The 16,421-nt window shown below is 41.9% G+C and overlaps 1 pseudogene; it reads left to right on the forward strand.

Annotated features, from left to right (window-relative positions):
- The first annotated feature begins 11,771 nt into the window (after positions 1 to 11,771).
- Positions 11,772 to 16,421, forward strand: part of LOC104987263 — a 7,539-nt pseudogene continuing 2,889 nt past the window's right edge.

Raw genomic sequence — 16,421 nt, forward strand, 5'->3', positions numbered from 1 at the left:
TAAGAGGGTGAAGGTTTTCTCATTCTAGTCCTGGTTTGGGTTAGGGAAAGAATGAAACCAATCCTTTACTGTAGTCATCTCACTCTAGAGACAGGAAGAAGAAAAGAATATACATATTGTTTTCTGCAGTGTAAGAAGCAGCAGCTAGGAAAAAGAAACTCAGCATAGACAAGGTCACATCAGGAAGCAGGAAGTCAGGTGGAGAATGTATCCCTGACATTGAACTGACTCTCATGATCATTGCCATCTGTATAGCTCCCCAGAAACAAACACAATAAAATTTGAAAAGAAGAAAGAACATCAAAGGAAGGTGCTCTCATTGAATGGTGTAATGTGGACATTGCCCATGATAGGCACAGGCTTGTCCATCATTCTCATTTATCATTGAACGACCTAAAACAAAACAAAGGCAAAAGCGTGAAAGACAAGAATTTGCTCCATAAAGAGATTATTTCCTGGGCCCATATATGCGGGCTAACTCCAAATATTTCTTAGCTATTTTGTAAACATAGTTTAAATAAACACAATCCCTACCCTAAGAGGCTAAATGCCCAGTGTCGAAGTTGTGTCAAGACAAATACCACAGGAATGAATAAACTCTTAGGAGTCTAAGACCTGTGGTCTGTCTTTGGAAACTTCTGGTGTCCACTGCCGGCTCTACACCCACTTGGGTCTGAGGGATCTGTGTAGTTTTGTGAAAGAAGTAGATTTAGACCAAGGATGAAATAGGAACAAAATGAGGAAGAGTGGAGAAAATAAGGATAAAGAATGAAGTGGGTAGAAAGTGAGACCCAGGAGCAGAAGGCTTAAGGCAAAGTTTACTCATTGGGCACAAGTCCAATGTGAGGGAGACCGGAGAATGAGTTGCCACAGAGAACAGAAAAGAAAGGGGTTTCAGGAACAACAAAGATAGCAAAGGCTGGGGGATGATACCCACATCTTAGAACACCTCTGTTGAATTTTAAGAAGGAATTAAGTTCAAGAAAACTTTCACTACTAGAAACCACTTCTGCTTTTTCCTGCCTCTGTCTAGGGCACAGGCTACCTGGCCTGCTTACGTACTCAGCTTCTTGGCTGCCATGAAAGCTCCATGGCTGGCAGATGCCTGGCTGTGCCACCTGCTGATCCCACAACAGGGAAATACCATCTCTCTTGTCAGGGAGGGAACTGCATTCCTAGCACCTAATGGAATTCAGAGGATTTCTAGTGGATTGAATGGCACCCTCCTGCCCCAAAATTTATGTCCACCCAGAACCTTGAAATGTGACCTTATCTGGAAATAGAGTCTTTACAGATAAAAAGAAGGAAAGAATCAAAACAAGATCATACCTGATTCAGATGGCTTAAATCCATCACAATATGCCTTTAAAAGAAAAGGGCACAGGGGACTTTCCTGCTGGTCTAGTGGCTAAGACTCTGGCTCCCAAAGCAAGGGGGCCCAAGTTTGATCCCTGGTCAGGAAACTAGATCTCACATCTCACAACTTAAAAAAAACCTCATGTGCCACAACTAAGACCTGGAACAACCAAAGAAATTAAAAAGAAAAAAAGGACACACTAAGGGAAGAAGCCATGACAAACAGAGGTGAAGTTCTAGTACTGCAAGCCAAGGAACCCCAGAAACTACCAGGAACTTGAAGAAGCAAGGAAAGATTCTCCCATAGTGCCTACAGAGGGACCACAGCCTGGTCAACACCTTGATAGCAGACTTCCGGTCTCTAGAGCTGTGAAGCAATAAATTTATGTTGCTCTAAGTCCCCCTTGTCCCATCACTACATGGCAAATAGTTGGGGAAAATGTGGAAACAGTGGCAGATCTTATTTTTTTGGGCTCCAAAATCACTGTGGATAGTGACTGCAGCCATGAAATTAAAAGATGCTTGCTCCTTGGAAGGAAAGCTATAAGAAATCTAGACAACGTATTAAAAAGCAGAGACATTACTTTGCCAACAAAGATCTGTATAGGCAAAGCTATAATTTTTCCAATAGTCATGTACAGATGTGAGAGTTGAACCATAAAGAAGGCTGCACACCGAAGAATTGATGCTTTTGAACTGTGGTGTTGGAGAAGACTCTTGAGAGTCTCTTGGTCAGCAAGGAGATCAAACCAGTCAATCCTAAAGGAAATCAACTTTCAATATTCATTGGAAGGACTGATGCTGAAGCTGAAACTCCAATACTTTGGCCACCTGATGTGAAGAACTGACTCATTGGAAAAGACCCTGATGCTGGAAAAGATTGAGGGCAAGAGGAGAAGGGGGCAACAGAGGATTAGATGGTTGGATAGCATCATCAATTCGATGGACATGAGCTTGAGCAGACTCAGGGAGATAGTGAAGGACAGGGAAGCCTGGCACACTGTAGTTCATGGGTCACAAAGAGACACGACTTAGTGACTGAAAAACAACAACCCTAGTCATTGCCACTCTGTTACAGAGGGCCTTGGGAACCTAGTACAGACTTAATTCATCAAACAGCCAGATTGTCCCCCAATATTATGGTGATTGCTCATGTATCACTGAGGACCCACACAAAAAAGTAAAATCATGCAATGAATGAAGAAGATAGAAACATACAGTAACTGTATCGGCAGGAATTTAAATCAAGATCACTTCTTTAGATTGATCTTTCAAAGGTTGTTTGCTCTAAATGTCTAAAGAAAATGAAATTGAGCTACAGCTTCATTGTGAGCTCTAAAATCAACCTGAAATACAGGTACACTGAGACCGGTTGATTCTACTTTTAAAAGACCTACGCCTATGGATTTTGAAGAAACGCCCTTATACCTGCATTTTCTACAGACTCACTAGCAAAAGTATTTTGCTTACAAAAATGCCTATATGAAAAGATGCCAGAGTCCAGCTCCAGCAGCCAGGGATTCAACCTGAAGGGGTGAGTGGTGTCGGCGAGAGAGAAACTGAGGCAGCCTCTCAGTTTTCTTGGACTGCCTGTTTATTTCAAGCTTATGATTCTCTTTTATACTTTTACAAAAGCATTAGGTCAGAGGTTTGATATTTTTAGTTCCAATGCACCCAGATTTATTTTTCTCCAAAAATCATTGTTGCCCCTCAAAACGAGTTCCTTCCTCAGTGATTCTCTTATCTACTTTTTCTCATGTGTCCTTGTGAATACACTGTAACTCATGCTAATGTCTGGGCTGCCTACCACATTCCTCAGTTTAATTCTTATCTTTCTAAGTCCTGTTTGCCCCTAGTATCCCAAGCTCACTATTTCTTAGAAAGGGCTTCTACCTAATAATATCTCTAAAGTCCCTAATTTTTATAAGCTATAGTAGAATATGCTAACATTACAGCAATCCTTAAATCTTTAGCTCCTAACTATTTTAATTATTCCTAAGCCCTAACTTCAGCAAACTCCTTTGCCATAAACTTTTCTCACAAATGGGCTTCAGATAGCAATCCCTCCCATGGCCTCAAGCTGTGGCCTGTGTGCTCACCCTGGAACACTTTTTTGTAAAAGTCCTTGAACAAATGTCAGTGATTAACTTTATGAATTGTTCTTTGAGCACAGCTGCAGAAGGCTTTATGCCTTCTCATGCTCCTCTCAAAAACAATAAGCACCTTAATATTCTCTTCAGTCAACTCAGCCCGAGGAAAGGGAAAAACAAGTCAGAATCACAAAGACTAACTCCTTCATTCCAGGTCCGGTCCATGCCTACGGAACAAAGGGAGGGGGTTTAGGGCCATGCCTCTATTTTGTCAGTAATGCCTGATGCAGCTCCTTACAAAAAGAGAATGGTGGAAACAAACATTTTTAATCACTCATCTCTGACAAGTCTTCTGTAACCCATGCTTCTTCATGAGGTAGATTGACAAAAAGCATATCAAAGTTTTCACTGGTGAGTACTATCTTGAAAATGGTAATGTTGCTATTATTACATATGGTATACTGGGCACACTAGCCTGACAACGTGAGTAAAAAGACAAGTATCACCCTCCAATGAAACAGATGACTAGCACCAAGATGGAGGTCTTCATTGCAGGACGTGGGCTTCTCACTGTGGTGGCTGCTCTTGTGGAGCACATGCCCTAGGCTCTCTGGCTCAGTAGTTGTGGCCCCTGGGCCTAGTGGCTCCTGGGAATGTGGAATATTCCTGGATCAGGATCGAACCCATGTCCCCTACTTTGACAGGTAAATTCTTAACTACAAGACCACCAGCTAAGGCGTAGGAACTGTTTTTAAATGAATCACTGAAGGGATTTTCCAGGTCCCTTTCAGGAGAACCTGTTTTCCTCTCAAGATCTCTATGGGATACAATCATGTAAACAAGCTGTAACTTAATTGCTTGTTTTCTGCCTGAAGCAATGAAACGATAACCCCAGAACTGTGAGATGCATGGAATCAAAAAGGTAAACAGAATCTTGCCCATGAAAGATAATCATCTGGTCAGGCCAGCAGTGCCCAGATCCCCATGTTAGAGACACAGGGACAGATCCAGATTTGAGGGAAAACTGAGATACCATCTGTTGGAACTTCTTCAATAAAAAAGACAAAATTATAAATTTAAAATTAAGTACAATAATGAGTTCTTATTTATACTAAGAAAAGAATTCATGATGAATTATTAGGGGCTTGAAAATTCAGGTCCCATTCTTCTGAGATTTCTTCAGGCAATTTACCAAAAATGTTTACATAGAAATACTTCCTGGTTTCAACTCTGGCTTCCCTTCTCTACTGGGAATAATCTATAGTTCCCAGTCAAGCCCAGCACTCACAGGGCTCAAGTAAGGGAGGGGCCGAAGCTGAAACCTATTTTCTTTATGCTACATTCAGTTCTGTAGAGAGGGTTGTGTCCAGCTATAATCAGACTTCCCTGCACAGGACAGAATACACTGTCAGGCAATGACATGTGTATCTTATAAAAAAATAATAATAAATTGACATTTTTGGCTTTTGAGTTCAATCTGCACGAGTCAGTGCCTAAGATCCCAGAGTGCTGATAACAATGATGATGGCTTGAATGTGGAGATTCTTACAAATAATATCATCCTGAGAATCCGTGGTTGAGCAACTAATCACACACTATGTGTCTGACATCTCCAACAAGCACCACCAGCTCCATATATACAACTTAGCAAGAAATACTGGACTCTTCTCCTTCCTGGATATACACAAACACACATACACTCCCCCCACAAGATACAGATGACTCCATTCTCTATGGACCAATTATGACCTCAGTTTAGGAAGAATTTATATCTAATACAGTAGTTTCTCAACCTTGGCTGCTCATCAGATGCATAAGTAAGAAAAATCCTCTATTAAGAATGTGTACAAAACAGAGTTTAGAAAAAAAAGAATGACTCCAATGGGCCAAGGGGTCAACTCTGAAACAAGGTCATAGCCATGCTGCTGTTCATGAAATGAAGACTGGAAGAGAGTTGTGCTTTTTAGAAAATAGGGAGTAGGGTTGAATGCATATCTAGTATGAGGTACCTACAGGATATACCCAGAAAAAGAAGTTTAGTAACCAAGTACTAGTTACATTCATACATGTCTTCAGCTCCTGGTAAGTTGTGAATCCCATGAAGTAAGATAATATATCTTACACACATTTATTTATAGCCTTGGTGTCCAACTCAGGACCTGCAGTATAAAAGGAATTCAATACATATTTGATGAATGGATGAAAAAACAAGCTAGTGTATGAAGTAAATGAACAGTGTTTGGTAATCTGTTCAAAAACTGTCATCAAAACCAAAGCTTTTCTGTGCACTTGCCAAGTCCCAAACAGAAATGAGAATTCTGATGCCTGAAGCCCTGACACCTGAAAATCCTGATTCATTTACTTTGTCCACTTGGCTAGCAGGTTCTTCCAGAGACTAACTTCACTTGGATTCTCACCTCCTTTACCCCACATGCCTATCAGTTAACACCACTACTTATTGCTATGATCTATAATGCTGACTGCTATTCATCTAGAATACCGACTGTTGTCTGTGTCCATATTCTCTGCGTTCTCAGCTCTGCTCTCCTAGACACATTTTCTCCATCACTTGTAGATGTATCCCACTGCCAATGGCTATCCTTATCAAGTCCCTCTCAATTTTTTTTCTTCCTTCAATGGTATATTGTTGTACTGCTGCTGCTGCTGCTAAGTCGCCTCAGTCGTGTCCGACTCTGTGCGACCCCATAGAGGGCAGCCCACTAGGGTCCCCCGTCCCTGGGATTCTCCAGGCAAGAACGCTGGAGTGGGTTGCCATTTCCTTCTCCAATGCATGAAAGTGGAAAGTGAAAGTGAAGTCGCTCAGTCGTGCCCGACTCTTAGCGACCCCATGGACTGGAGCCAACCACGCTCCTCCATCCATGGGATTTTCCAGGCAAGAGTACTGGAGTGGGGTGCCATTGCCTTCTCCGATATTGCTGTACTAGCAGGAAAGAAATGGCAAACACAAAGACTGTAACTGAAAGAGTTCCATGAAAGAAGTATGGGCAAGGCTTACTGAAACACTCAGGGATCATCAGCAAGACTGGCAGATCATTGCTACTTCACAACCAAAGGGACAAGAATGGGAATAGTGTCTCCATAACCTAGAAAATATTTGGGACCGTAGAAGAGGAACTGAAGGACCAAAGCTGTAGCTGTAGAACACAGCCACTGCCACAACTTTGGCCAAGCAAAAGTAAAGGTGCAAAGGGGATAAGTAACCCAACATGCTTTCCCTTTCACCTCCCAATACCCTATTATTGTCTCCCTTTGGCCAAATCCAGATAGAGGTCAAAGGACAAGGAAAGCCTGATAATGGAATCCAATAGAGGTCAGTGTCTGACACACAGAGGGTAAAGAGCATGGTATGGATCAAAGTGTGAGGTGGGGGTATGCAAACAGAGAATAAAGCATACGGTCCATTCATTTTGCTGCTCAGCTTTTACCCTTGACCTTTGCCTAAATGAAGACCTTGTGAACCCTGCACAGGAGAAACACAAAATCTCATCAGCTGTAGTGTCGTGGTTGAGTGATATCAGTTCTGTCATACTTCCCACCCCTGGAATCTAGACTGTGATGTTAGCCACCAATGACACTCTTCATAAAATGTAAGAAGGAAAAAGAGGAAAGCGATTCATTTAAAACTGCTGGGAAAGCTTTTTGTAGTTGGCTACAAAACCAATAACAACAGCTTATGTCTTTTAGCACTTATTCCTCTACTTTCTACCAGCATCTTGGCTGAACAGAATTCTTTATCTGGTGGAGTTACCCAAACATTTTTGCCTGCAAAATCTGAGTCCTTGGTGTTTCAGGTTTATTGAGCTATTGGAATTTTCCACCGATTAGTGTTTTGAACTGGGAATTCTAGACTTTATCTTTTAATGTACACTCTCCAGAGTACCCAGAAGTGTCCAGTCCATTCCACAATCCACCCCATGGTTGCCATATCAACTAAGTGGAAGACTATTTGGTCCCTCACTACTTTGTTCACTCCCTGTACTCTATTACATACATGTGTGCTAAGTTACTTCAGTCATGTTCTTCTCTGTGTGACCCCATTAACTGTAGCTGGCCAGTCTCCCCTGTCCATGGGATTCTCCAGGCAAGAATACTGGAGTGGGTTGCCATGCCCTCTTCCAGGGTATCTTCCCAACCCAGGGATCGAACCAGAGTCTTCTAAGTCTCCTGCATTGCAGACTGATTCTTTACTGCTGAGCCACTGGTGAAGCTCCATATTCCATCCCATGCCACCTTTAATGATAATTTGAGTAATGTGATGTTATTGTATCCCGTGTCCTCCCAACGAGGATGATATCTATGCATTCAAGTATGTGAATGTTGCAACCTGAGAATTCCATTTTGAGGATCACTCTTGAGACCAACATAAGTCAGGGTCTCAGCCAGGGACTCTAACTCATAGTCCCTTGCCATATTTTTCCTGTACTCCAAACTTTGGCCAGAGCAGCTCATCAACCCAACTCAACAGGAGATCTTAGGGCAAACCCTGGGAATGAAATCCATAGAGGTCAGCCTCCTGGGCCCGATCAAGTTAGAAACCTGGAGAATGGATGTGATGTAGCACTCAGATAATAATCAGCATCTTGGTCACATCGACATTAAAAAGAAAAAAAAAACATTTTTTAAGCTATAACACTTGAATTATAAATTTTAGGGTTGAGAAGAGTTTTTAAAGCTTCTTTATGAAGCAAACATCAATATTTGTCCCTCTAAATCAATTAACATGAAAGACTAAATGAACGTGTGTATGTAAGACTCTCTGTTATAGAGGCTTGGTACCCTACTGTCTAAATCCACTTCTAAATGGAAAGATTACTTAGCAAATCCCAACATGTCTTATAATTATTTTGCTTTGATTATATTTTCCTTTTGAGGTTTAATGACTTTGAATAACATGCTGATGCAATTTTGTTAGAATCTATCAATTTTAGAAATAATTTATTAAAATTATATTTGATATAATTATAACTGGAAATATTCTTCAATAATACTCTACATGTTTGCCAATGTCATTTGGAGCAAACAAAATTACCAGAGTATATCTGGACATTTTTAAAAATTTCCTGGCACTAATGAATATTCAACTCTTATCCTTATGATAGTAACAGTCCTTGGAACTGACATTCTCTTTGTTGAATTTTTGTGACCTGTTGCTGCTGCTGCTGCTGCTGCTGCTGCTAAGTCGCTTCAGTCGTGTCTGACTCTGTGCTACCCCAGAGAGGGCAGCCCACCAGGCTCCCCCGTCCCTGGGATTCTCCAGGCAAGAACGCTGGAGTGGGTTGCCATTTCCTTCTCCAATGCATGAAAATGAAAAGGGAAAGTGAAGTCGCTCAGTCGTGTCTGACCCTCAGCAACCTGACGGACTGCAGCCTTCCTGGCTCCTCCGTCCATGGGATTTTCCCAGGCAAGAGTACCAAAGTGGGGTGCCATTGCCTTCTCCGTGTGACCTGTTATGATGGCTTATAAAGTTGGGAATGATAGGTGTGAGTTATCCATGTAAATAAGGTTAAAATACAGTGTAATGTAAACACTAAGGAATATTCACAGTTGCTAATGAGTTTCAGTTGGAGAATTTGTAGAGCTCTGTTACTGATGAATGGAAATTCAGTTTAACAGTACTGATTATACTTAGCCTTAAAATGGAGCAGAGAAGTGGGGAAGTAGAGAGATTGGAAAAAGTAATATTGGGAAAGGAGAAAGATATGTAATTGGAGGAGCTAAAGAATCACCAGAATAAAATCTTATTAAGACTCAGCATCAGGCTCCCCTGGTGGCTCAGTGGTAAAGGATCTGCCTGCTGATGCAGGATACACAAGTTCAATCCCTGGGTCAGGAAGATCCCAGATTCTACAGAGCAAGTAAGCCCATGCATGACTACTGAACCTGTGCTCTAAAGCCTGAGAGCCGTAATTACTGAGCCCACGTGTTGCAGCTACTGAAGCCCACACACCATAAATCCTGTGCTCTACAACAAGGGAAGCCGCAGCAATAAAAAGCTCCCACACTACAACAAGAAAGTGGCCCCCACTTACAGCAACTGGAGGGAAAACTCTCACAGCAAAAAAGACCCAGCAGAGCCAAAAAGAAATAAATAATGAAATCGGGAATTAAAAAAAAAAGTCTCAGCATCCTGGCTGAAGAACCATCGTTTCCATTGAAATGATTTTATCTGTATAATCTAATGTGGACTTGGTTTAACCTTAAGATCTCCAGACTCAGATATAATGGAAAGCATGTAGATTTGTAGAAATACCCCAATATAAACTTCTAGGGATTTGAGCTCTTTTACTTTAATTCCTGTCATAGTATTCCTAACAATATTTTGATGGTTGGCTTATGTTACTTTCATTCCGTGGAGAAGACTGATTCCTGTGCTGATGTATTTAAAGTGGGAATATAAGAAAACTATTTACATAAACACAGATAGTTAATTCTTACATGAAATCAATGAGTTCCTAAATATTTTCTATAGGATATCAGTGAAAAATATGCAGCAAATGATCCTAAAGTACATGAAAACCATAACCTGAAAGGTTTCCATTGAAAAAAAAAAAATATGAACAACAGAGTAGTGAAAGTAGAGGTCAGAATCTAAGAATATAATATATGTTTTAGAAAGTCTTAAAAGAGAAATACAAGTCATATTTTATGACAAGAAAAATTTGAACATAAAAATTTTTTCTTGGTCCATTGGCCTCCTCTCCCCGCATCTACTGTGCACTGTATCTCCGTTACACATCAGCAAAACCTCCCCAAAGGCAGAAATACCGGCTCAACCATGAACAGCAGCATTCTCCTAGCACCAATAAGATGATCCCTTAAAAGATAACATTCCTTCTTCATCTTATAAGGGGTCACAATGACCCACCACTGTGTACTTACAGATCTAGGATTGTGTCAGCTGTCAAGAATATACCATTTAAAATACAGCTCTCTTCTCAAAAAACTTATATTACTGTGCTTTGACCTCTAATGGACAGGACAGTTCTCAGAGTGCTCTGATGCTGTACCTGAGTTTGTGCTCTGTTCTGTCCAACTCCTTGCAACACTATGAACTATAGCCCACCAGCCTCCTCTGTCCATGGGGTTTTCCAGGCAAGAATACTGGACTGGGTTGCCATTTCCTTCTCCAGGGATCTTCTGGGATCAAATCCATTTCTCTTGCACTGCAGGCAGATTCTTTAGCTCTTGAATCACTGGGGCTTCCCACAGTTCCTGGGTTATAATCTTCAATTTGGCTCGAATAAAATTTTCCTCTTCTTTTTTAGATCAACCAATTAAATTTTTATTGACACAAGAAATACATTTAAAATACAAATGTATACAGGGGTAAAATGCAAACAATGTGGTAATTATATGGTAATTAAATGGTAATCAGAAAAGTACCATCTTTGAACACCTACATGCCAGATATTGTGAAAAGTGTTAAATCTATGACAGCCCATGCAAGCCATACACTATCCCATGAGGTAGATATTAATAGTCACAATCAATTTGAGAAAACTGAGACTCAGAAAAGTTAAATGAAGACACACAGATCCCTGCTGAGAAACTAAGCTTAGGTTCATTTCCTGGCGGACTCCAAAGCTCAAGCTCTTAACCATGATGCTGTTATTTTCAGAAAGAATAATTTGTGAATTTGAACCTGGATTAGTGATTAATTTTAGTAAGATGACTGCCTTTCTATACAATTTTCTATCCCAGAACTTGCCTGCTATAAGGTCCTGAAGCATGAAAGCTTTTATCTTCTCTGGGTGGCAGCCTCTCTCACCTTCAAAATCAATAGAAAATATAATCTGACTATACAAGATGATCTATTTATTTCCAAGGCTCTAGATGTCATGGTGTCTGAACGGAAAGAAATGGATAGATACAGGGTAGGGGAGAAGAAGAAGCTGTGTTTGCAATAGCCTCAAGGAATTATTTATAGATGGACCAACAGAGAAATTCAGTGTTGCCAATAAGGATCTTTGGAGAAAATGTAGGGAAAAAAGCAGAGGTGTTTGGCTTCTTCTGTGTAAAAACAGCAAATGGCGGATGACACCCCTGATGCCACGGCAGTACCTGGAAGCCCCAGGGCCCTGGAGCACATTCCTGTCTTTTACACAGAGTGTTGTACACAATGTGTGTTTTAAACCCTCCTGTAGTGGTTTCTGGGAGGCTTGGGCACCTGTGTCCATGCCCGGGTCACAGCTGAGGCCGACGCTGCAAAGCTGGCAGAAGCAAGGCCAAGGACATGGACTGGCCTCGCCGCCCCCGACACTCACCCACTCCCACACCCAGCCACCCCCCTCCTGCCATGTCACCAAGCTGGGCCACCTGGTCACGACATGAAGATCAAGTCCCTGGAGGAGATCTATCTCTTCTCTCTGCCGATCAAGGGATCTGAGATCACTGACTTTTTTCCCCAGGGCATCCCTCAAGAAGAAGGTTTTGAAGAATATGCCTGTGCAAAAGCAGCCCTATGCTAGCCAGTAGACCAAGTTCAAGGCATTTGTTGCCATCGGGACTTACAAGGGACATGTCAGTTTTGGTGTCAAGTTCCCAAGGAGGTAACCACTAACATCTGTGGGGCCAGCACTCTGGCCAAGTTCTCCATTGTCAGTGTGCGATGAGGTTACTGGGGAATAAGATCTGCAAGCCCCATATTGTCCCTTCCAAGGTAACTGGTCACTGGAGCTGTGTGCTGGAGCACCCACTCCCTGCCTGCGTCCAGGGGCTCCGGCCTGGTCTCAGCCCCTGTGCCCAAAAAGCTTCTACTGATGGTCGGAATTGACAGAGTGCTACACCTTTGACAGGAGCTGCTCCACCATTCTGGGAAACTTGGCCAAGACCACTTTTGATGCCATTGCCAATCTATAGTTATCTCACTCCTATCTCTGGAAAGAGACAGTGTTCACCCAGTCTTGGTATTAGGAATTCACTGACCATCTTGCAGAGACCTCCACCAGAGTTTCCATGCAGAGGACCCAGGCTCCAACTGTAGCCACCGCATACTTTGCTATGAGAAAAATAAAGTGTACACCCGTGGCGGATTCATGTTGATGTATGGCAAAAGCAATACAATATTGTAAAGTAATTAGCCTCCAATTAAAATTTTAAAAAAATAAGTAAATGGAAAAAAAAATAAAGTGAATGAAGCTTGTAAGAAAATAGAGAGAGAGAGAGAAAGAGATTTGAAGATTGCCAGTAGTGCACAAATGAAAGTAAAATTAGAGTTTTAAGAGGCAAAAGGGGTGGGGAGGTGGATCGTAAAGCTCAGATCAAGTAACAGTTTGGGTCATACTTCAGACATATCAAATATGAAATGGTGAAGAGATGAAATACTTGAGAAGAAGGAGATTGGGGACCAGTAAAGTGGTTGGAGAAGTTGGGTAAAAGCAAACCAATACTTTAATTTTGCCTAAATGAACATAATCAAGATGAGATGTGTGTAAAATAGAATAAAGTACTCACTGCTCATGGACTTCTCCATACCCCTTCACCCCCGCCAAATCTGACATCCCGATCAGAAGGAGTATCTGCAGCACTTATCAAAATAGAAAGGGGAAAGGGGGAAGGAGGAGAAGAAAAAGGAAAAGAAACATCACTAGATTCAAATTCAGAGGTTTGATTGAGACAGTTCAGAAATAAAGGATGGGACAAGCCATCCCAAGGTATGTTGTAGCTCTTGGTTGCCAGGTTCTCACACATTTAACCTGAAAGCATTAAAAATCATTTTGAGGGATTTGCAGAGGAGTCCCATCACTCAGCAAGGATGGTTTTCTTCCCAGCCATTCATATCCATCTCACAGAGCCAGAGAAGAATGTGAAGAATAGTGGGCAAATGCTTCATCTCTTGCATCTCTACTGCTGCCCATTCCTGTTGTTCAGTCACTCAGTCTTGTCTGACTCTTTGCAATCCCATGGACTGCAGCATGCCAGGCTTCCCTGTCCTTCACATTCTCTCAGAGTTTGCTCAAACTTACATCCATTGAGTCTGTGATGCCATCCAACCATCTCACCCTATGTCGTCCCCTTCTCCTCCTGCCTTCAATCTTTCTCAGCATCAGGGTCTTTCCTAGTGAATCAGCTCTCCATATCAGGTGGCCAAAGTATTGGAGCTTCAGCTTCAGCATCAGTCCTTCCAAAGAATATTCAGGATTGACTTCCTTTAGGATTCACTGGTTTGATCTCCTTGCTGTCCCAGAGACTCTCAAGAGTCTTCTTCAGCACCACAGTTTCAAAGCATCAATTCTCTGGTTCTCCATAACTGTCCATTCTGAATCAATGAGAGGAAGCAGGAAAGAGGTGGCCTGTGTTCTGGCTACTGCTGCTGCTACAAAGATAGATAGATTCATTTCAACATATGTATATTTAAAATGACATTAGATGGCCTAACTATTACATGTATTATTAGCTCAAAAAATGGGGGGAAAAAAGAGATGAAAATGGAGAAATTGAATTTCCTTTTTGCTCTACTTTATTATGATTATCCAATTTGTCCAGGGCCTGATGTTTCCCTTGAGGCCTGATCATTAGTATTTATACTAGTTTGTGTGTGCTGTGCTCTGCTTAGTCACTCAGTCATGTCCAACGCTGAGATCCCATGGACTGTAGCCCACCAGGACCCTCTGTCCATAAAGATTCTCCAGGCAAGAATACTGGAGTGGGTTGCCATTTCCTCCTTTAGGGGATCTTCCCAACCCAAGGATTGAATCAGGGTTTCCTGAATTGCAGGCAGATTCTATACCAGCTGAGCTACCAAGGAAGCCCTTATACTAGTTTACAGCTCGCACAATGAATGCATTCCACTGCCTTTGTGGATGGTGTACTAGTTTGCTAGGGCTTCCATAACAAAATACCACAAACTGGGTATTTTTTTTTTAATTTTATTTTATTTTTAAACTTTACATAATTGTATTAGTTTTGCCAAATACCAAAATGAATCTGCCACAGGTATACATGTGTTCCCCATCCTGAACCCTCCTCCCTCCTCCCTCCCCATACCATCCCTCTGGGTCGTCCCAGTGCACTAGCCCCAAACATCCAGTATCGTGCATCGAACCTGGACTGGCAACTCGTTTCTTACATGATATTTTACATGTTTCAATGTCATTCTCCCAAATCTTCCCACCCTCTCCCTCTCCCACAGAGTCCATAAGACTGTTCTATACATCAGTGTCTCTTTTGCTGTCTCGTACACAGGGTTATTGTTACCATCTTTCTAAATTCCATATATATGCGTTAGTATACTGTATTGGTGTTTTTCCTTCTGGCTTACTTCACTCTGTATAATAGGCTCCAGTTTCATCCACCTCATTAGAACTGATTCAAATGTATTCTTTTTAATGGCTGAGTAATACTCCATTGTGTATATGTACCACAGCTTTCTTATCCATTCATCTGCTGATGGACATCTAGGTTGCTTCCATGTCCTGGCTATTATAAACAGTGTTGCGATGAACATTGGGGTACACGTGTCTCTTTCCCTTCTGGTTTCCTCAGTGTGTATGCCCAGCAGTGGGATTGCTGGATCATAAGGCAGTTCTATTTCCAGTTTTTTAAGGAATCTCCACACTGTTCTCCATAGTGGCTGTACTAGTTTGCATTCCCACCAACACAAACTGGGTATTTTAACCAGAAATTAATTTTCTCACAATTCTAGAGGCTGAAAATCCTAGATCAAAATGTCAGCCCATTTGATTTCTCCTGAGGCCTCTTTCCTTGGTTTCCAGACGGCCAGCTTCTCACCACGTCCTCACAGAGAATTTTGACTGCACATGCACATCGCTGGTATCTTTCTGTATGTCTGATCTTATCTTTTCATAAGGACACCAGTTAAACCAGATTAGGGTCCACTTCACAAGCTCGTTTTAACTTAATTATCATTTTGAATAATCTTTAAAGTTAGACACATCTGAAGTTTAAGGGTTAAGGGCTTCAACATGAATTTTGAGGGGGGAACAAAGTAACCTCCCAGTTCAGTTCAGTCGCTCAGTTGTGTCTAACTCCTGACGACGCCATGAATCGCAGCACGCCAGGCCTTCCTGTCCATCACCAACTCTTGGAGTTTACTCAAACTCATATCCATCGAGACAGTGATGTTATCCAGCTATCTCATCCTCTGTCGTCCCCTTCTCCTTCTGCCCCCAATCCCTCCCAGCATCAGAGTCTTTTCCAATGAGTCAACTCTTCGCATGAGGTGGCCAAAGTATTGGAGTTTCAGCTTTAGCATCATTCCTTCCAGTGAACCCCCAGGATTGATCTCCTTTAGAATGGACTGGTTGGATATCCTTGCAGTCCAAGGGACTCTAAGGAGTGTTCTCCAACACCACAGTTCAAAAGTATCAACTCTTTGGTGCTCAGCTTTCTTCACAGTCCAAATCTCACATCCATACATGACCACATGTATGGTCATGTGGTCATGTATGGAAAAGGAAAAACCATAGCCTTGACTAGACAGATCTTTATTGGCAAAGTAATGTCTCTGCTTTTGAATATGCTATCTAGGTTGGTCATATCTTTCCTTCCAAGGAGTAAGCGTCTTTTAATTTCATGGCTGCAATCACCATCTGCAGTGATTTTGGAGCCCCCCCAGAATAAAGTCAGCCACTGTTTCCCCATCTATTTCCCATGAAGTGATGGGATCAGGTGTCATGATCTTAGTTTTCTGAATGTTGAGCTTTAAGCCAACTTTTTCACTCTCCTCTTTCACTTTCATCAAGAGGCTTTTGAGTTCCTCTTCACTTTCTGCCATAAGGGTGGTGTTATCTGCATATCTGAGGTTATTGATATTTCTCCCAGCAATCTTGATTCCAGCTTGTGCTTCCTCTAGCCCGGCGTTTCTCATGATGTACTCTGCATATAAGTTAAATAAGCAGGGTGACAATATACAGCCTTGACGTACTCCTTTTCCTATTTGGAACCAGTCTGTTATTCCATGGCCAGTTCTAACTGTTGCTTCCTGACCTGCAT

This window comes from Bison bison, unplaced genomic scaffold (assembly GCF_000754665.1).
Source record: "Bison bison bison isolate TAMUID 2011002044 unplaced genomic scaffold, Bison_UMD1.0 scf7180017864089, whole genome shotgun sequence".
Classification (NCBI taxonomy): domain Eukaryota; kingdom Metazoa; phylum Chordata; class Mammalia; order Artiodactyla; family Bovidae; genus Bison; species Bison bison.